At 37.6% G+C, this 22,861-nt stretch overlaps 1 protein-coding gene across 5 annotated transcripts in view; it reads left to right on the top strand.

The window, feature by feature from the left end:
- TRMT9B (tRNA methyltransferase 9B (putative)) overlaps nt 1-22,861 on the top strand; it is a 115,772-nt gene that overhangs the window by 7,283 nt on the left and 85,628 nt on the right. For 4 of the 5 annotated variants that reach the window (XM_039698778.1, XM_039698780.1, XM_039698777.1 and 1 more), the window contains exons 2-3: nt 1,730-1,859; nt 2,140-2,228. The gene's annotated coding sequence lies outside the window, so the exon portion shown is untranslated. The remainder of the gene's footprint in view (nt 1-1,729; nt 1,860-2,139; nt 2,229-22,861) is intronic. The other variant, XM_039698781.1, reaches the window with a different exon arrangement.

The following is a 22,861-nucleotide window of genomic DNA, read 5'->3' as shown; positions in this document are numbered from 1 at the left end:
CTCTGATCTGGTAAAATCCCTGTTATGGAACAGAGGAAACTGATTTTGGGAAATCCATTTCTTGTCAAAGGTCAGCTCCTGGCTCCATAGCAATAGCCTTCTGCCATGTGTCTGTAGCTGCAGTTAAAAAACTTCCAAATTCCTACTGAATCAGCAACCAGGACCTTGCAGTTCTGGCTTCCAGCCTTCCTCACATAAAAACACGAAATGCAAAATTAGTAATGATATATACATATTAGAGAAAATCAAGTTTTTCTTGAGAATCTGCAGTAATTTCCAACTTCTAAAATCAGATCTGTTTAGAAAAGCTTTTTTACTTTTTCATCCATGAATAAAAATATTTTGCCTCAGCTTTATGGTATTTATTTTTTCCTAAAGTAGTTAAAAGTCATTAAAATTGATGCTTGATGTTTGAGTCACTTCAGCCCTGGCTAAGAAATGATGCTCAAAACCAACTTGGTTTTGTTTTGTTTCAGTTTGTTCTGTGTTGCTTAGTAGACTTTTGGGGCTTTAGTGAGATAGTTCCAGCAGAGAGTTTTTTAAATGGAAAAATGCTCAGCATCACTGCAGTTAAACAAACACTAACTCTTGTTTGTGCAACACAGTGGTAGGCAAAAGTTGGCTCTGAATAATTTTTAGTTATGAGTGACCACAAAGCTGCATTTGCAGCTTGGTCTCAAAAGTTAATTTGAGCTGAACAAAGCAAGACTGCTACCACGGTCTCTAGCATTACTGTACAGCTCTGCAGTGTGAATTTTCCAAGGGATCTTAATTCCCTTTGAGAAAATTTGAGCTATCAGTTCTCAGTACTTTTGAAAGAAACCAGCCCAATAGTGTTATTTAGTTATAGGGTAATTATGTATGCACTACTATGAGAAAAAGTGACCGCACATAAGATGAATAGTTAACTACATGTTAGAAAGATAAAGATGTCATTAAAAATAAAAAGGGAGGCAAAACATAATAGGATCTGAAATACTTAGGTAAAGACAGAGAGAGAGTTTATCGGCTTGATCCAATAAGGGACTTAAATACCTAAGGCAAGGTTTATGGAGAATTCAGGTTCCTAAGTCAAAAAATGAGATTGCAGCTCACGCAGCTGCTGCTAACCCAGGAGTGCCTAAATTCACAAGGCTCTTCCTTGATTGTAATCTGTATCCTTAGAGTGTCTCGGGTTTTACTGTTGTGCACAGTCAGTGTGCAGCCACTAGAGCAGTTTAGGCACTTACTTCACATTCAGCCATTTGCAGTCCTTGGCTGAAAAGTTCAAGGATGATATTGTGTCAGTGTGTGCAGGCCACGCCAGGCACAGATTCACATCCTGAAATTCTTAGTTTGTTGTAGTTCCTTGCTTTGAACATGAAAGGCAGAGAGGTGGAATAACCTTTTATTTAACAATCTCTCTGTTAGATTATTGATACAAGGATAATTCTTGCACATCATTTCTGTTCCTACAGACAACGTAATTCTTTGCTTCATTGTGGCATGACTTTTAACAGGAACAGGGCAGGATTATCTTTGTTTTCAATAGCCCTGTCTCTTGCTGGGTAGGATCACATTTCTGCCCTGTGTTGATTTGCATCTTTTGTGTTTAATGGGGAAACCCAAACAATGCATTGCTGTATAGGAGACGCTTGTTTTCTCATTTCCTTCTGTTATCCTGGCTGTGATTTAACAGAATACTGCAAGCCCTGCTCCTCATTCCCTTTTTTTTTTTTTTTTTTAACAGAATGGTATTTGGATCCTACAGTTAGGAGAACTCTTAAGCTGTGAAATTTAAGCACACTGTGTTATCTGTGTTGTGGCCTGACTTAAGTTTCTAAGGAACTGCAATAATGCTGCTGCATTTCTGGGGTTTGGTAAGTCTGGTAATTATACTTTGAAACAGTGGAATTTACTATCCTGGGAACACTAATAAGTGGAGTCTCTCATTTCCCTGTTTTCATGTTCATTGTAGTTTTTCTTTTTCCATATGTGATAATATGTGGTTGTGGATTCTAAAGTACAGCTGAATACTTCTACATGTGCAAGGCAACAAACTTAAAAATGTGATCAAGAAGGTCTTATTTTAAATTATTCCAGGTTTAAAAAGTAACTTAGCTCCACATATGACATGAATCATATTTGTCTTTCCTTCAGGAAGAGAAACCTTGGACTGATCAGACTCTTTTCTTCAGCCATGTTGCTTGGTAGAAGAGATGCATGTAATCTACAGATTTATAAAATAGGTAAATATTCACTGGAAAATGTGCTCCTATTAATATAAATTGTAATTGTTCAAAGAGCAATGCACTTACAGTGTGAAGTACTAAATTTAAAGAGATAAAGTGCAGAAGCTCTTAGTGCAGAATTGTAACTGAATGATGAACAGAAACCAATATAATAGCAAAGGAAGTACTGAAAAGGCTTCAATTAAAGAAGGCTTTTTTTAAATTAAACTTGCTTATTAATGAAGTGTGCAAAAAGCAAATAAGTCAGCATTTTTAATGTTTATCAGTATGTTTTCCTTGAGCTGAAAGTTGTTGGCTAACAGTCATGTTGAATATCTCACCATTTTTTCTGAGTTTTTATGTATTCACTCTACAGAAAAAGTACAGGCTGATTGTTTTAAAAATAATCTATAGCAAAAGAAAAGCTAATGATTTTGGACATGTGTTCTATATTCTAACTTGGTATTTAAAGAACAATTTATGTTGGTATCTGTTTATATATTCTCTAATATTTTCTAATCTATTCCCTGATAATATATATATATTCTCTAATATAAAGTTGAATGTTTTGCATCTCTGTATGATCAACCTCTGAGATAAATAATATTGAGATACATGTGGTGTTGAATATAGTTTGCCAAATAGGAGCAGTCTCTTTGAATTTTTAATAATTATTGCTCTTTATTCTTATACAAGTAAAAAAGTTACAGTTACAGTCAATTACAGTTATTGCATTATATTTGTATTAAAAGTATGCCTGTATTGTAAAATCAAATCTTCATCCAAAGTAGAAGGAAGGAAAAAAGCTTATTATGCTTGATATCTAGCCTCTTGGAAAAAACCTTTCATTTTTGGGTGGTCAGTAATAAATGCACAATTAAATTCAGAGATTCAGTCAATTAAAATGCATTTTAAGAAAGGCATGTAGAAATCAGAAAATACTTGGCAGCCTACTTACAGTGGTACCTGGAGGGAAAAGCCCTTCATTTGTTATTACTGGATTGGACTGCTGCTAGTATTAGATAAATTGCTGAGTCTAAATAAATCTAGGTAATGATAAAATAGTTAGCAATCTTTTAAAATTCGGAAGGAGTTGTTAAAGTTACAAAATTCATGTTTACTTATTCATCTTAGGTTAGCTCTTCGGGATCAGAGGAGCAACTGCTCCTTATGTTGTAGATACTTCTCATTCATAGAGTTCCATGGAGTTTTGCATGTATATCCACCATTTCCTTGTCTGATTGGTGCCTTCCTTCAGAGGTTTTAGAGCACTGGGCAAATATTTTGTATCAAAGAGAACAGGAAATGCATGATTTTTCTTCAAAACTCTGTGACTAGTACTCTTTACTAAAAATAATGTTCTGTAAAGAACATGAGCTGAACAAAAAGCATTTACTTTAATCACAGTGGCAGAAGACATCTAATTAAATCACCTTATTGGCAATAGTTTAGCTTTTAGTAGCAAATATATGTTACAGTTTATTCTGACTTTTCAGTATTCTTTTTCTACTTTGGCTTGTACCTACTGCTGTAACCCATGTCCTGTTTGCTTCTTGAACATTAGTAGCATCACTCAGCAGCCTGTTGTGTGCTGTAGGCTGGGATATCACAGCCACATCTTTTCAACCTCTCCTACAAAGGTGCTACAGGAAATGTACACCTTTATTTTGATTCTGCCAGAGGCACCAAATAACAGGGTTCAGCTGGGAGACCATTACTCTCCACTAGACCAATGTTTTTCAGTGGAGCATGGGATCATACAGGAGAGAAGTGAGCACTCAGATTCTTCATTTCAGCATGATTATGTAAAGAATGTGATTTTTCAGTCTTTTTCCCACCTATATGTCTCTCAGTCTTTTTCCCACTTATGTAAAGAATGTGATTTGACATATAGATGGGAAAAAGACTGAAACACAATGTGATGATTGTGTTTCAGTCTTTTTCCCATCTATATGTCTCTTTCACCATGTTTATAGAAGAAAATAATTGAGTATCTGGTCTTTGGCTGTTGTCCACAAATACTCTATCTAGAGACAGAAGAAGACTTAATTTAATTTTTTTCCATTCCTGAAAATGCAGTGCAACTTTTTTTAAACTCAAATGTATGTTGAACATAATTTGTCCATGCAGTTGTAACAAGTTTCAGTCATACTGAGTCTAGGCTGACCACAGTTATTCACAGGAGGTTCTGTAGTAAGTAGCCCATCCCAAAAGGATTTTATGTGATGTGTTCTGTCTTTGTCATACTATATATAACCATTGCATTTTAGGCATCTTTTTAATGATTTGCATCCCTCAATTTCTGATTGCCCAGAAAAGGTTTCACAAGGGCTGAAAGACTGTGATAAACCCATGCCTATGAAAGTATTTTTAAAATCACATAATTTATTTTATTTATCTTCATATTTCTACCTCTAGTCAAAAAAAATTACATTCTTTTTTTGGTGAACAGCTTATCCTACTGTTTTTCATGGGTTTGCTGATGTGCTGGACCTGTTTGACTTTTGTGTTTGGCTGTGCTAGTGTTGGTAGATCACCTGAGAGCCCTGCCTTCTCCCAGTTCATGCTTGCCCTTCACTGGAGAGCTGCAAGCCTGACAAGCTGTTGCCATCATTTTTCTTTGTGACATACTGTAGAGCCTTCTTGTTAGAAAGTACTTGGTTTGTGTCCTGGGGCTCTCAACTGTGGAGATTTGATGAATGGCTCACTCTGTCAATTTTCATGGTTCCTGTAATATTTCATCCTCCTGCTGGTACTGATTTAACACCTCGATTCCTGGACATAAAATTAAGCCAAAATTTAACTATGTAGACTAGATGTAAATACTTACTATTAATTGTAGAAATAGAAGCTGCAACGTGTTTTTCTTTATTGTTTTTAAACATTGGAATGGACTGCTGAGGAAGGCAGTGAAATCACCATCTGTGGAAGTGTTCAACAAATGACTGGATGGGACACTTAGTGCCGTGATATAGTTGACAAGGTGGTGATCAGTCAGAGAGATTTGGCTTGATGATCTCAGGGATCTTTTCCAACTTGCATGATTCTGTGATTCATTAAAAAAGTATTCTCAGAGGTTCTTTTTCTTGGTACCTGGATCACCTTAATAAAAATGGTTAGCAGAAAACTGGTGTTTACAGGACTAATTCCTGGGGGGTAACAGTCTCTCAGAATTTTTTAGTTCTGCAGCACCATTAACAAAATTAATAGTTAGGTCAGTAATTGATTTCAGGCTTAAAAGTATGTTATAATGATTGTAGGGCTGAGTCATATCTTAGACATAGTAGCTAGGTGAACTGTTCTGGTAAAGTAAACAGTAATACATCAGAACGAAAGGCTTCTGAATAAGCCACTTGCTGATAAATTGCATCATAGCAGGGCTTGTCTGTCAAGAATGAGAAGCAAAGAAGGCGTCAGCCTATAGCCTTTTTTATCCAGAAGTCTTTCTCATTGTAAAAGATTTACATTTTAAGAAAAATACCAGGTATTTGTAGAGGGAAGTTTGGGTAGAATAAGTAATTGTTGGGAAGGAAGAAGCAAAACTGAAGGTATATTTTTGTAAGACATCCTACATGAATATTTACATAATGGGACTGAGTGTGTTTATACTAATGGGACTGAGATGTCCTTCTTTTCCTTGAAATCACCTCTTTGCCAGTGGTGTAAAGTTGACAAGTCATGGATGTTGCTGCTTTCCTACTTTCTGGCATCACTTAAAGAAAAATATAGGTTGTGTTCAGATTGTACCATAGCTCAGATTTCCCTGTGTCCACAGCCTTTTTGGGAGCACAGTGTTAACTGTAAGCAACCTCTGATCCTTCCTTTCCTGGCCCAGACAGAAGCATGTGAGTGATAATGTTCATCAGTAAATTTGAAACAAGTCTTCAGACTTGGTACTGCTTTATTTTGCAGTGATGACCTCCTTTCTGTAGATCTCCATAGAAAGATGTAATGCCTTTATCAATTCCTACTGCAAATAGCAGTTTTTCCATGGAATGACTATATTAAGAACTCTCACTTTGAAATTAGAATTTTAAGGTGATTTACATAAGAAATAACAATACCTATAATTAAATTGATTGTTGTTTTGAAGTAAGGACTTGTACAAGGTTGTTGTCTTAGAAGTTTGAGTTACTTGATTTTTCTTTTAATTTTAATTTTCAGAATACTGGATTGTACCTTCTCTTCCACTATTGCTTCTACTGCATATCTTATTCCTACAATTCTTGTATTATTAGTCTATTAAAATAAAATATATAAATGAAAAAATATATATGTACCTGTGAACAAAATATTTACATATTACATATCTAAATATATATTTTTAAAACTGCATTTTCATTAGCTTCTGTAAGCATTATCTGGAAAAAAAAGAGAAATTTTAAATGAAGAGAGTAATAAGTGCTTTAAATCTAAAAAAAAAAAAAATACTACTTTTACCCCTGTTTGGACTTCTGTTGTAAAAGTGGTGCAGTGTGCTTTTCTGCATTCCAGAAATTTCCTGTGAGTCAACAGCTTGATTGATTGATTAATAATTTGTATTGTGTAGCAGAAGGGTTGTTCAACTAAAAACTGCGTGCTGCACTTTTAGATCAGGGGAGGCTGTGCAGGTGGAGTCACTGGTACCAAGTGGGAGCTGCTGGTTGGTTTGTCCTGCAGCCAAGGGCACGTGCTGCCCACCGCGGGCTTGAGGGCCAGGCTGGACATGCAGCACGGGGCTGGGGCAGCTGCTCTGCTTCCCTGCCGTGGGGGTCACTGCTCCTGGGTGCACAGTGGTCTTCTGGGCAGGATCACCACTGCATCTGAGAGGTTATAGAAAAGGAAAGAAGGTCATGAGGATCTTCCGAACTTTTGTGAAGTACATAAGCTTCCCTCCAAAGCAACCAGTGTTAATACCATTAGATTAGTAAATGTATATGGTATGTAATGGTTAGTACCATTACTGTGCTCGCCTGTGTTCCTGCTTTAAATGCTCCACAACTCCACTGCTATTTCTCCTGTAGAGGAGATACCATCTTGTAGTTCCACTGCTTGGCTCCTGCAGTTAGTTAGGATCAGGCCTTAGCAAAAAAAGTCTGTGAAGATGCTCAAAGGTGATTAAAAATTGGGAAGCAAAATCATTATGATTATTAAAAGTTCCACTGTTATCATGAAAGGTGTTAGTGCTGAATGAGATTATTCTAAGGTAGCATCAAATTTCTGTTTTTCTTTCATTTCAGATAAAACAAAAGGTATTTTTTTAATTTTTGCCCACTCAGTCAAGACGCAGACAAACAAATACACATTTTAGATTATTAAAAATTTGGAATTACTTTTATTTCTTTAGGAACAATGGACTTAATATGCTTTATTTCATGTAAATTCAACTCTCAGTGTTGTAGAATGGTACCATCCGGGAATTTTAGAAGGGTTTGCTGTGCCTGTTGTGCTTTACAAGCTCAAATCTCTGGCCAGAACGTGTTTCTCATGATGAAGAAGATTCACATTATCCCCAGGCAGATGTTTTCCTGCAGGCTTGGCCCTTAGAAGAAAGGAATTTTAAATTCCTGCTTGACTTCGTAAATGTGCTGAGTGGGAGATATATTTATTCAGTGTTTAATAAACTAGTTGGGAACAATGTTTCAGATGAGATAGAGGGAAAAAAAAAACTACTTTGAAATGATGTTTAGTTTTCCCACTAGAAAATTGGCAGTTAACAACTTCATTATTTGTCAAAAAATCTTTCAAGCAAGAAACTAGTCAGCTCTATTTGCACAAAAGTAATGGTCTAACATTATAAACAATTTTTAATAATTTCTGTCATACATAATACATCCTAGAAGCATCATACACTTGAATGCAAAACAACTGCACTTTTAGGAAAGTGAAAATAAAAGGCAAAAATAGATATTTCTGCCAACCTTTCAAGTAATTATTTAGCATGAAAAATTTGGCCGTAAAGCTTTAAGAACTGCATTTTGCATTGAAGTTTTCAGTTATTGAACACAGCCAAAAGAATAAAGAATTTTTTAGAAACAGGGAGCAACAGATTATTTTTTAAACTGTTTTCATTCTATTATGCATAACTGTTTCAGTTAGGTAGGAATTTTACTAAATAACTGCACCTTTATATTTACTTTATTTTGGTTTGTCATTAGATTTTGAATTTCATGAGTCCCACAGGACAGTTCCCAATCTTTATCTGCATAATCCTCCCAGGAGGCATCTGAGTTCTGGGCCACCAAAGCTTTGATCATATTAGAGATGGTGGATGTTTTAGGTGTTGGGAAGGAATGTGGACTCACTTATGTTCCCACAGAGAAGTATTCCTGCCCTTGTACATGCTTTTAGGCTACTGACTCCTGGCTGACATGTTCTGGCTCTTGAGAAATGGAATTCACTCAGTGCTGGTAGCTCCGTGAGCAGCTGCAGTGCCAGCTCTGGGTTCAGCTCTGGTGGTGAGAGCCCCAGAGAAGAGGCCATGAACTGGAACCAACCTTTGCACAGCAAAGGGCACAGGGACCTGTGGTGCCAGCCAGGGGACTGGACACTCAGAGACATGGCAGGAGCTCAGGACCTCCAGGTCTTCCTGTGAGAGTATAAAATCCCAGGTTGTTCTTTGTTTGGAGCCCCTTCTCGGCAACAACAGCTCGAGCTGTTGTTCTGTTGTTGCACCATGAGTAAAATTATTGAGGGATCCAGACGTCTGAGACTGCTATGGAAAACCTGGAGTTGAACCAATGAACCAATAGGGAAACCTGGTGTGACTGTGTGAGAGTGGCATGTGTGGCTGCAAAGGGACCTCAGTGCCAGCTTAGGTGGTGTGAGAGTAACTGAAGGAGTGGCTTCTGCATGGTCAGACAGGAAAGTTTCCTTAACACATCCTCTGGTGGCCTCCAGTTGTGTTGGGTCAGAGCAGAACAGGACAAAGTGCACTAAAGTCCATGTGCACGGTTTTCTGCCTTTTCCTTTTGCCGTAACCAGTGTATCTGCACAAGTGCTAGGGAAGTAAATGCCTGGCATGGCCACAAACTACCAGTTCATTTTGTGCTAGAAAAATTTCCACAGAGATCTGTCTTTAGGTGTGGACAAGAGAAGCAGATGCCAGTGGCTGCTTGGAGCAGTCACTTTCTGTTCTCTCTGTGCCAGAGCTGCAGCATTGTGTAGCCTGCAGTACCTTCTTTTTGCTGCTTCGCTGATGCTGAGGGAGGAAAGTGTTGGAAATCACAGAATGGCTCTTTCTAGCCACTGATTTCATGCTCTCCTCCTTTTCCTCCTACTTTATGTATCATGCAGCCACAGAAGTAATACTGTTCTCTGAGAATTTTCTCTGACTTTCTAGGCACAGCTTATTTCATTATCCACCCTCTACCCCTTTTGTATGACAAGCCCTTTCTGGTTTCTGGAACCTCAGACAGTATAGAAGTGTTATGAGGGATGTTTTTAGGGAAAAAAGCGCTTCCAAGAGTAATAGTAGGAAGTGCTTGTGTGGGAGTTTGGTGGGAATTTAAATTTGCCTTGACAAACTAGTTGTTGACAGTGAATGATGTTTTGAGTGACCTTTTGTACAGCAGAAGTGGAGTTGTGCTGGTGGTTTTGCAATGGTGGACATTTCCAAATATTCCACCAGTATACATACAAGATGACGCCACTGCCAAGGATTAACGGAACAAGAGGCAATGAGCACAAACTGAAATGAAAAATAGGAATAATATTTTTAACCATGGTGGTGGTCAAGCTTTGGAACACGTTGCCCAGAGAGCTTGTGAAGTCTTTATCCTTGGAAATACTAAAATCCTGAGTAGATTAAGCCTGAAGAACTTGCTCTAGTTCAGTCTCCTTCGATCAGAAGGTGGACCAAAGACCTCCAGCAGTCAAATCTCAATCTGTCTGTTATTCTGTTGTAAGAAAAGCGTGCAATAATGCTTTTTAAAGTGAAGGTAAGTCCCTGAAGTATTGTTCTGACTTCCTGCATTTTGTGGTTCACACACTTCTTAGTATATTCTGTTGTCACTTTAGAACCTTTAATTATTACACAGGATGTAAAAATAAATTACACATTCAAAAAATCCAGACACCATCAAAATCATTGTTAATGAATAGCTCCAGTTTTATAGTCACTAGTCAGAAACATTTTAAACAATAGAGAGTCAGATCTTTGTTTCTTTGAAGTCTGCAGTTACAACTTCTGTTGGCTTAATGGGATGAGGAACTTTATTCATCACATTTTATATCGAACAGAAAATAGACACTGAAGCAAAATGAATAGGTTAGTTATATGTTTAAATAGTCTGTAAAACCAAAACCTCTGGTAATAGGAAGTTCAGGCTACATCTGCCTGCAAGCATCAAGCAGCTATCTCTGGTCTGCTCTTTGCACAGTGCCCTAACTGCTGCATGCCCACTGTGTGTGTGTTGCTTGCTGGCACCATGGTCTGGCTGCTTGGCACGAGGGAAGAGCTGGGAAGTTGCATTATTCTGTAGGAAGGTTTTTAAATGTGTAGAAGCAGCTTGGGAGTGTACAGTTGAGGAATGGGCCCTTGTATATGACAAGACACACTTTGTACTTTGCTGTACAAAGAAATCTCTTGATTTGTCATGTTTGAAAGTGGAAAATATTGTTGTCCTATTTGATAAATGAAAAGGTTTGTCTGCAAAGCAAGCATATAAGAAATAGAATAAACATATTTTTTCACTAAAGGGATAGTTTCAGGAAAAGAGGATTAAAATTCTTGGAAAATCAGTGAGGCAGCTACAAGTGTCAGGTGATTATATGGCCTTATGTAAGTACAGTGGCTGGTGTCTAGCCAAGTATTTCTAAAACTTATAGGGTAACTTCTGTTCACATTTGGGCAAGCATAAATCTGAAAGCACTTCAAAACTCAGCAGTGTTTGGTCCTATATTAGAGCTTCTTTTAAAAAAGAGAATAAAAACATGTATTATCTTTTTTTACTACAGGGAATTCTTAAAGGGGATGGTGTGGTTGAAACAGGGACTTCCAGGAATTGAATTTTATTGCTGCCTTTCTTGTAGATCCCCTGTTCTGTAATGGGTGAGCCATTTTTGTAGCTTGATAAAGGGGATGGTGTGGTTGAAACAGGGACTTCCAGGAATTGAATTTTATTCTTGTAGATCCCCTGTTCTGTAATGGGCGAGCCATTTTTGTAGCTTGTTTTCTGGCATAACCATAGCAAAAGTATTTATGTATATGACATTGAAAAAATGTAGTGTGTGTTGGTGGGTGTGGCTGGTAGGTGTATTATCTAGTTGTATGGCAGTGTATTAAAATAATTTTGTTACTGTTTTTGTTTCACGAAAAAATAATCCTCAAAAGTCCTTTTTCCCTCAAGATAGCATTCAGAATGCAAATTATTTCCCATAATCTTATTTTGCTTGCACATACCCTCTTTTTTTTATATCATTATTAGTTTTTGTGCCGTTTATATTGTATCAGTTTTCCACTTCAGGTTTGATTTATGTTTAGATTTGTTGGGAGACATAATAATGAATGATTCTCTCAGATGCAGGCAAATCTTCAGGTATTTAAAAGGAGGAAAGGAAGACTTTATACTGGCAGAGCATTGCTTGAAGGGCTGAAGATGACTGGCTAAATCTGGTGAGTACTAATTAGGTAGAATTTGTCAGTCTGTCAGTCAGTCTTACAGATTTTCTTGATCACATACTGAACATACACAAAGCAAGAGAGTAGATGCAGTGAATTCAAGAAATGTCTTCAGAATTATGCTTCTTTTGAAAGAGATTTATGAACTGATGTTCCAGCAGAAGCAGAAAATGTTTCCATATGACAACAGGATGAAAGATGTCAGAGAGATCTCAGAAAAGGAAGTTAGAATAGACAAGAATGCATTTAGAAATGTATTAGCTTTTACTGGAAGTGTGAATTTGGACATCTGAGAACTCCTGTAATGCCTGCCAGTCTGTGTTCTCTGTCCCCCAGGGCTTTTAGCACTAGATTGCCCACCAGGCAGCATCAGATGAATCATCACAAAAACCAAACAAGACAACTTTACTTGAGAGAGAGAATATAGAATATGAACAATCCAATTGCCATCTGTATGTTTTCCTGATGAATGGCATTATCACATCGTTTTGTGCCAAATGAGTAAACTGTTTTCACCACACAAATACTGTCTATTCCAGCACATATTACATGCAAACTACCAGCACAAATTTCAGGGTGATGTTTGCAATTTGAATTCACTCTGCCAGTTGGACTCCTATCCAACAAGTTTTGGTTAGAAAAGTAATGCCAAAAGAAGTGTGGGTTTGTGATGAGTGTTAGGTCATGAAAACTCCACAGCTTTCCAGGGGCTTATAAAATGCAACTGAGTCCATTGCTGTCACATTACTTACTAATGTACTTACAACCAGCTGACTTAGTTGCAGAGAGATGTACAAGCTGAAAATGTATATGAAAGAAAAGCATAGTGGCAAATTGGAGATTTGTATGCAGGAGCATTTCAGTGAACTAGAAGAGAATAAAAAGACAAATGAAGATGTTGTGGTATTCTCTAGTGTTTCACAGGAACCTTCCAGGACATCTCACCTGGTTTCAGAAAGGAAAGTAACATTTTTGGTTTACTGTCTGTTTAAATAATATGAAGATGTATTCTGTGCTTGTAGAAAGAACTCTTTTTAATCATTACCTAACCTTTAAAAAACAAACATTTTTTTCACCGAATGAAATAGTTATCATAGCCAAACTATTCCTCAAATAAGGTTTTCATATTAAGAAAGCCTAGATATCTAGATTCTCAAAAAGCATTTGCTAGCTTAATGTAGAGACTTTTAAGATCCTAAGTTTTGGCTCGTTGAGTGGCGTTTCTTTGTGCAGTCTGTCTTACATACAATAAAGCCTGTTCACAGATTTCCCAAAGCCTCTGTGCAAATCCATGATTTCTGGCAGCTCATGTTTATTCAACGATAATGTGCTTTCAGTGGAATAATGTCAGTAGTGGACCAATGGCTGTCTGAGCAAAGCTCTGTGGAAAAAGAAAACTTTTCATATTGATTAGAGAAAACTAATTTACAACGACAGAATATAAATAAATCAGAATTCACATTGTAAGGTGAGTATATAAGAGCAACAGCGTGACATGTTTGACAGTTGTCCTTTCTGGTTGTGGTGCTATTTGGTGTTTCTCATACAGCACTCTTTAGTACTAAATGTTTTCAAAACTAGAGGATATCAAATGGTGTTAGCACTGGTAAGGGCAACATTGAAGAATGCTGCCATTGCAGAGCAATAACAGTAAGATTTACCATGAAGAATATTTCCATTACACAGCTTGCAGGAGTAGTGCAAAAGAAATTTCTGGAATTGTACTTGTGACAATGACCTCAATCTTTGAAGATCCAGCTAGGGCTGGATTATACTTGTAAACAGTACATATTGCAAACTGTTGACAAGTTACACTTATTTTTATTGTTCCTTTAAGATGTGTATTTATCTTGCATTCTGTATGTACCTTTCACCGCAAGATATATTTACTAAATAATTTATGACGTACTTGAGGTTCCCCCCCTGCCCTTTGTGACTGATCAAACTGCTGTATGTCAGCAGCATGACTTGTTAGGACAAGAAGTAAAACACAATGCCTGGCTGATAATGCAGTGCAAAGATTTGAGAGACAAAAAAATGCACCTTTACATGAGATTCTTGACATTGAAATGGACATCTCTACTAAGAACTCATTAGACTTAGTGAAGTTGTTGGGACAAGAATCTCAGTCTCACCTTAAGAATTCTGGTTTCTGAGATATTCTAGTAGAAATATCTGACCCTGGTAGAGTAGAGGATCAGAGATTACCTAATGAACTACTTATGTCACTTCCTGCTGCACCTTACATTTATATGCCAGCTCCTGAAGCTGGCTATGTGATCAACTGTTTAACTTTGGGAAAAATGAATAAGAAAACAAGAAGATTACGATATATAAATTATAGATCTTGAAAAAGTTTTGGGAACTTGAAACTAACTCAAATTTGTAATAGCTCTCCTTTATAATAAATAAAGGTAACACAAAGAATTTTTTAGTACCTCAGATTCATATGCAGTGATTTGAATCTTGAAGAGGAGGGACTTTTTTTAAGCATTTCCTGATAGTATTTGCCAGACTCTGTTAAATGATTTACTGAGTGGTTTCAGGGCTCAGTTATTGTACAATTCTTCAGTGTTAATATATCACTCTTTCATCTGGAATGGAATTACCAAGGAAATTATTTCTCTTGATATTTTCTTGGAAACAGTAATAATTTTTTATGTCTCACGACATTTGAATTCCATGATGGTTGTTTGAAAGTGTTTATTTTTTTTAACATCTTTAATCATTTCCACATAATTTCTTTGTTTGTCTTTCACAAGAATCTCTAATATTACCAGTAGCAGCTCTGTTTCTCTGTGTCATTCTTTGCCACATTAATTACCTCATTAGCTCTCCTTTGCCATAGGGGAATCACATTTTTCTTTCAAATTGTGCAGTTTTTAAAAATAAGTAAAATAAACTGAGATCCATTTGTTCAAATCTTTATTCATCCTTTCAGACCGGAACAAATAATGGTGTACCCTAAAGTTGTCCTTTTTTCTCCACCAGCTATGTCAGGTGGTCTTGTGGAAGATCATATTTGCCCCACCAAGCTTGCCTTACTTTCCTGTTGAGTGATCTGCATTCACCAAGGATCTGGTGGGGCTGAGGGAGGAATGTGTCTGGCGACCTAGGGGTTCTGTAACACATGATTCCAGTTCTTTGTTAAACCTGGAGATGAGCAGGAGCTCACACCCAGGAGCTCTGTGCTGTACAGTCATGGAAGACAAAATGGGTCTTTGGGCCCTGCAGTTCCCCTCTCTGCCATACAGGGCTGTACTCTTTGTTACGGCTTTTGAGCTGTAAACATCCTAGGATGAGAGTTGCAATTCTGTTCCTCTCGGGTTTCCTGCTGTCAGGATGACCCCGAGAGTCCTTTTTTCCCAGCCCGATGGCCGAAGAAAGAGTCAGAATTCTTTGGCTGTGGTTCACAAGGTTGTTTATTGTCTCTTATCTAAAACATTCGTTTTCAGACCTGCAGAGTTCTGTCTTGCAGGTCTGTCAAGGGCACACTGCCCGCCCCTGGGCTGGTGTCTACATTTTATACTATGAATTACATGTAGTTTATTTATCATTATTTTCCAATACCTATTACCTATGTTAGACTGTCTACTTCTATTCTAAACCAATCCAAATGTGCTACCATCACCAAGAAGATGGAGGCTAGGAAGAAGAAGGAAGAAGGACAGGACAATGCCCAAATCCCTCCATCTTGCCTCCTAGAGCCCTATAGTAAAATCCCCAAAATTCCACTTTTCACCCTGTGATTAATTCATTATCACTCTACTTAAACTTTTGTGAGTTGTGATTCTTCATACAAGGTTGGTAATTTGCTCCATAGGTTAAGATCAAAATCCCAAGTGTCTTTGGCTTTCTGTCAGGACTCCTTCATTATCACTCTACTTAAACTTTTGTGAGTTGTGATTCTTCATACAAGGTTGATAATTTCTCCATAGGTTAAGATCAAAATTCCAAGTGTCTTTGGCTTTCTGCCAGGACTCCCCAGCCCCCTGCCAGGGGCACATGTCATCCAGGGCACCCAAAGGGGTGTCCTGGGTTCTGACATGTTCCTTGAGAAACTCTCCCTTAGCAGAAATCCAAACATATGAGAAATTTTTTCCTTTTATTTTGACTAAGAATTTTCTACCTTAATTTTTATTGAATACTTCTATTTTTTTTTGCTGCCTATCACTCTATATAATGCTATATCTGCAAACATGTATGACCCTGATTGTTGCTGCTTAGCCAGTTGCCTTGTGACAGCATATCCAATGTCCAAAAAAACCAGAGGAAAAAGGATATTTCATTAGTTACTCTGGTTTTGCAAGTAATTTTCTGAAATAACTTCTGGTGAAAAACATTTTGAAACAGAACCTTTCCATAAGGTATGAAGTGCATTAATAAGAATTCATATTTTTAGTTTGTTGTAGCTTCTCTAAAATGTCTACTGTATTGTTGACTCAGAATAGCTTTCAAAGTAGGAGAACTGGATCTCAGCCATGATACTTGCAAAACAAGAATAAAATAAAACAAACAAACAAAAAATATAATCAATTTGTTGATCCTCCATGTTTTGACAACCTAGATTATCCTCACAATAACCTTTGTAATCTTTGATTTAAAAGTGCTAGATGTAAGAAAAGTTTACTTGTTAACAAAGTTTAGTTTACTTGTGCTGCAAATTTAGAACATGTCTGACTGCTTTTTGAGCCAGAATAGTGAATTGTGTTACAGCACTGAGAAGGTTGATACATAAAAGGAAAGCCAGGCCAAGCAAATACATAAATAAGAAATCTTGAAATACAGGTTTATTATGATACATGGTAGCTTTGTTAATTCATCAGGAAAGAATGTTCGGATTTTTTTAACTTAATGAGCACATGAGTCTGTTTATCACATGCCTCTATAAATAAGTGTCTTTGCAGATGTTTTCTTTTATTGAAAATACTTTTTCTCTCCTCAGGGCATGCTACACTATTAAATTAAACTATGAATTTCCTTGCTTATTACAGAAGACACTTAGAACACTGTGGCAGGCATAGCACTGGCATAACGTTTTAATATCAATTTTAAGAATTATTTACAGATTAGTAGTGTAACACCTATATATTTTATCTGGCAAAACTTTTTAATATAAATTCTAAGAACTGTCTGTACATTATTGTAGTATTTCATTGATGCTGTGTCTGGTTAATCAAAAATGATCAGCTAATTTCATTGAGAGTGATATCTGTATCATAAATACCATGCATTTTACTGACTCCTAAATGGTCTGGGTCACTTAGGATAATTTTATTATCCTACTTAATTATTAATCGTTTGTCTGTCCTATTCATACTTCCTGTGTCTGCAACCACATTTCTTTCACAGTGAGGTTCAAACTTGCAGTTATTCTCTAGTCTCAAATGTCATGTTGTCGGTGTTACCTCAACAAACCCAGCTGTTAATGAATGGACAGTTTCTTCAACAGACAGAATAAACACAATCACAAAACTATTTCTGAAGAGGCTTTATAAAACTCCAGAGAGAAAAGGATGAAAGAAAAATAAGGAGTTACTGTGTAGTTTAGGAATTTTGAATTAGAAAATACTCTGTTATACTCCTGTTTATATTACATTTCAACCTGAGATAATTCACTATTCATGTATTTTACAGTAAAATCCTGAAGTCATTTAGAAATGTAACAATTAGTAAGGAATACCAATAGCCTTTATTTGCATATCCTGTTTAAATGTGATACCTGCTGACTTAGCAGTGAAATTTTGCCCCACACCCCCATTTTTAAACTTAAAATGTTCAAGTCTGGGTTTACTGATTAGGCTCATACTTAGAGAGGTAGGTAAATATTACAAATCTGGAATGTCTTTGTCTTCCAGTCAAGGTTGGTCTACACTGATACTTGCAAAGTTAAGCAGTTATCACATTCTTTAAATATAGCTATCTTGCCTGGGCATAAGAAACATCCAGCACAGTTTGCACACACCATAAATTACTTCAAGCTCTTCCTAAGGAGAATTTTCTTGGCATAGTTTCTACGATGCATGCTTCCCTCATTAGAAGAATAGCTTAAAGAAATAGAGTATGAAAATCTAAGAGCTGTAAAATTAGCTTTGTACTTTGTGATAATGTCTGTGAAATCCTTCCTTGTGTGATACAAAGTGGACATGATGTAAAAACCACACTGTGTAACAGAGTCCTGACAGGGCACTGTTCTAGCACTCCACTGTATAGCAGCCAAGGATGTAGAGCTCCCTTGCAAAGAAATAACCCAAGGTAGTGCTGTCATCCTGTAACATTCAGTTCCAGTAGTTTGCCTTAGTTTGACTCAATCACCAGCAGAGGAAAGGGAAGGAATGTTGGGCATGTGTATAGTTGTGATAAGTGATTAGTGTTCATGCAACACTAACATCCATCAGACTTTGAAGGAATGGAATGCAGTGTGTCTGCAGTGAGGTCATGTTTATGTTGGATTATCCTGTGCTAATGCAGAGTGTGATTTTCACCATTTTACTCCTGCCACTATCGTATCTCTTGTAGACAACACGTGTTACAGCCTTACTGCACTGGGCTGTGGCTTGAGGGCTTTTCAGATGTTGAAATGGTTTGCTTTGTGTATCTATAGTAACCAACTGCTGGCATTTTCACTAAGTGCTGTGCATAGGCTGAGGGTGTGTGACTGTTATTATTATCTGCTTTATAACATCCCAGAAGGCAATGTAGTATGTAGAAGTTAAATTATCTTGAAATAAAACAGATCATGATCTGAAGTGCTTCAGCTCTGACAGCAAAGATGCTCGTGAAGTTTAATTGACCCTGCCAAAAATAGCCTTTAGTACGTATAGAGAGGCCTTTGGGTGTTGTAACTTACCTTTTTTGAGCCCAGAACAGGTAAAGTACAGTGGCTGCGTGGGCTGTAATGCTCTCAGCTCCTATCACTTCCCTGTGTGGTAGACATACCTTTTAGTTAGTGGTACAGCACTCAGCAGGTGAATTCATGTTTTATCCAAAACATCAATAATAATTAAATGTCTCATCTTCTCAGTGGTGCCTAGTTCTGCTGAACTGTTTTTACTCAAGTAATAAACATTCCTTTGCACATTTCAAAGAGCAGTAAGTGCAGTGGCAGTTACATATGGTGAAGGATTACTCAATGACAGCATCTTATCTTACCTATGTGTGAAAGGCAAGAGGTTTTATGATTGTGAAATCACCCACTGAGCAAACTTTCTTAATGATGCTCTAAAGAAATTAGTTTGAAACGAAGTTAAGGATAAAAAAAAAATCAGAATCCAAAATCATCACATGATTTTTCCAAACAGAGTACTTTAAAACTTGTTGAGCTGCCACTGCTTGGCTTATGCCACTGTGCCCCTTCCCTAGCACCCAGCCATGTGTTTTTAGGAGCTGTTGATTTCCTCCTCATATGTTTTTTTACTACCACCTCTTTTGAGTTGTGGTGGTAAAGCATGAATGAACTTGGGAATAAAAATCAAGGGGGAATTACAATCACAGAATCATAGAATGGTTTGAGCTGGAAGGGACCTTAGATATTATCTATTTCCAACCTCCCTGCCATGAGCAGGGACACTCCGCACTAGACCAGGTTGCTCAGAGCCACATCCAATCTGGTCTTGAACACTTTGATGGGACATCTACAACTTCTCTGGGAAAACTAATAGTGATATTGTGATGTCAAATTAGTGATGCTGTGATACATTGTGGTATTAGTGAATTAGTGAAATTACAATCAGTGTTACTTTGTTGATGTCTTTGCATGTTTTCCTGTGAAATTAGTTGTGAAACAATTCTGTCTCTCACTCTGTGTTTCTTGTCAGCCTCTCTCTGTCACCATTTTACAACAGGTATTTTGCCACTAAAGCCTGTTTTTTAGTAGGTAATGTATTACAGAGCATGGAGTAGCATGTCACAGAACTTGGTGCATATAAGTTTTATACTGTTTCTTCTAGGATGTGTTGTGTATGTAGAGAACTGTTGTAACCTAAAAATACTTTATTACCTTAAAAGCAGACAATATAAGAAGTTTTCCTGTATATTGTGAATCTGAAGTCAGGTGGAATTCATGTTACATCACTTTGTAAATTATGTGGTTTTAAAACTGTGGTTAGCAGCTTGTTCTGATATTGGCATTCCATAAAGAAGTTAAATGAGTTTTTGAGAACAGGGCAGTATGTTCTCTGCCATGTCAAAAAGTGAAAAGTACAGCTTCAGATACTGGAAGTTCCTGCCAGATGACACAGTTTGTATTAAATCATCCAGCTCTTATGTTGATACTTTGCTGTGCCGTTCTGCCTTGTGCAGAGATGGTTAAAAAAGATTTATCCTTGCAAGAAAAGGTAAAAAGGCTAAGCACAGTCATCCTGCTTTATTGCTGTAACATCAAGGCACTATAAAATCTGCAAACAAAGCAAATGGGAGAGGAATCTACAGCTTTCCTAATTAATTTACATAATCTTTAGCTTTTCAGCTCAATTTTTATGTGCAAAGATAGTACCTCATAATTTGTATGTACAATCTCTTACCTTTCCCATGCACATCATTTTAGAATTTTTGAAGCATCAGGATTCCTTCACATCTTTAAATATTTTTATTATTAAATCCCTCTTGATTGATTGAAATTAACCTCCTCCTAAACATCCACAAGTAATGATGGTTGTTGGCTAATTTTTATACCATTGGTGATAAAACAGCAGATGATGAGTGATCTAACAAGTATTTCAACATTCTGGCAGCAATTATTTGTTTGATTAAATTATACATGATAATATAGGGTATTCACAGCTGCTCTGCTGTGAAGCCTGCTTCTATGGGTAAGTCTCAGTTTATATTCCCTTACTAGGTGCAAAATTCCTTATATTCAGTGAACTATTGGGTAAGAGTTGCATAACATCCAACAGCTGGCCTTTTTTAAAATTCATGTTCTAGATTATGCAGAGATAACATTTTGGAGTTAAAATATCAAGCATTTTCCTGGGGTTTTTTTCAATCTTGCCAGAACCCACAGTATCAAACCTATAGTTCTCAAAGGAATGGAAGAGAAGTTGGGTATGAGTTTTAAAACCTGCTGCCTTGCTGACACGGCATTAAGCATAAAAAAACATGGTAACACCAATCAGCAAATCATCAGCTTCTGGCTCCTCCCAAGTTTCAGCTGACTTCTACCAGACCTGTGAAGCAAGCTGTAAGAATTATCTTCCTCTAGGCGCTAGGCAGCAGTTTCCAAGTCAGCTTGCTCCACAGTGCCTGCAGAAACTTGGTGGAAACAGCAGATTTTATCTTGCCTGGGGATTATAGTCTGCTGCCTGAAAAGATGGTGTTGACAGTATGTTCCCTATTAAAAATGCAGTAGTACAGTATACAACTTACATAATCATCCACTCAGTAATAGAACTCTTAAAGCACATCCTTACCACTCTCCTTTGAATATCAGCAGGGACAATAACCCTGGAGTTTATCTGAACACATCTGAAGAACAAATTCTGCTTTTAGGATATCCTTGACTCTTCAGCTTCACTTATTCATTCATAACTGTATGTCAGATAGGAAGGTCAGAATCATCTAGACTAACCCCCATGCTCAAGCAGTGTCAGCTAGAACCAGGTGCCCACGACCACGGCTGTCAAATTTTAATTCTTCCACAAGTGGAGATTCCAGAGCCTCTGCCGGTGTTTGGCACGCTCACCAGTAAAGAAGTGTTGTCTTGTGTTCACAAGGACTTGCCTGTGTTTCCATTGTGCCCATTGCCACCTGAGCTATTGCTGGGCACTACTGGAAGGTCTGTCTCACTCATTCTTTCCTTGCATCAAGTATTTATTGAATGATAAAGTAATTTGGCTTAGAAGGGACCTTTAAAGGTCATGTAGCCCAACTCACCCTGTGATGAGTATGGATGAAGCTCTGAGCTATACACTTCCCCAGTCCTTCAGGCATCCACTGATGTGCCTGAGCTTTCTCTTCTCCAGGCTGAAGATTCTCAGTCTCTCCTCATACAACAGATGCTTCAGTCCCTTTATCACCTCTGTGCCAGGCTCACTCCGTTAAGTCCATGTCTCTCTTGTACTGGGCAGTCCAGTCCTGGTCGAGCAGTGCTCCAAACTATGGTCACACAAGTGCTGAGTGGAAGGGGAAGATCACTTCCTTTGACCTATGGTCATTGCACTTTATATTACCCAGGATGATGTTGGCCTTCTTTTCTTTGAAAGTGCACTGCTGGTTTGTGATCAGCTTGTCCACCAGGACCCCAATGGCCTTCTCTGTAGAGCTTCCTTCCAGCAGGTTAGTCCCTGGTGTATATGGTGCCTGTGTTTATTCTCCACAGTTCTCTTCAGGACTTTGCAATTCTCCTTATTAAAATTCATGAGGTTCCTTTTGAACCAGCTCTCCGGCTTGTCAAGGTCCCACAGGGTACCACAACTATGTGGTGTTTCAGCTGCTCTTCCCAGTTTTGCATCATCTGTGAACTTGCTGAGGTGCGCTCTGTCACATCATTGCAGGTCATTAGTGAAGCTGTTAAACAGTATTAACCCCAGTAATGATCCCTGGATTACACCACTTGTGACTTGCCTCCAACTGGACTTTGTGCTGCTGATCACCACCCACCAAGCCTGGCCATTCAGTTAATTTTCAAGCTGTGTAGTTATCTAGCATTTAATTTGTCAGCTTGTCTTTGAGGATGTTATAGGGTCTGCTTTAACTCAAGTTGAGGTAAACAGCTTTAGCTGCTCTCTCCCTCATCCAACAGGCTGCTCGCCTTATAGAAGGTTATCAGATGGTTAAAGCATGATTTCTCTTCTACAAATGTATACTGATTGCTCCCAACCTCCTTTATTCCCTTCATATGTTTGGAAATAGTTCCCAGAATGATTTTCTCCATCATCTTTCCATGGGTATAAATTGCTGCTATATTGTTTGCCTGTGATTGCAGAGCCCAGGTTATAGATTTGATAGGAAAGCTGTCCTATTCATTTTATTTTAGAGACACTTAAGTGATGAAATCTCTAGATCCTGGATTTTCTAAAATGTCTCTCAGTTATCTTATGGAGATCAAACT

This window comes from Passer montanus, unplaced genomic scaffold, assembly GCF_014805655.1.
Source record: "Passer montanus isolate IOZ18808 unplaced genomic scaffold, ASM1480565v1 scaffold13, whole genome shotgun sequence".
Lineage (NCBI taxonomy): Eukaryota > Metazoa > Chordata > Aves > Passeriformes > Passeridae > Passer > Passer montanus.
Note: the sequence above shows the minus strand (reverse complement) of the source record. Positions and strands in the feature narration are given on the sequence as shown.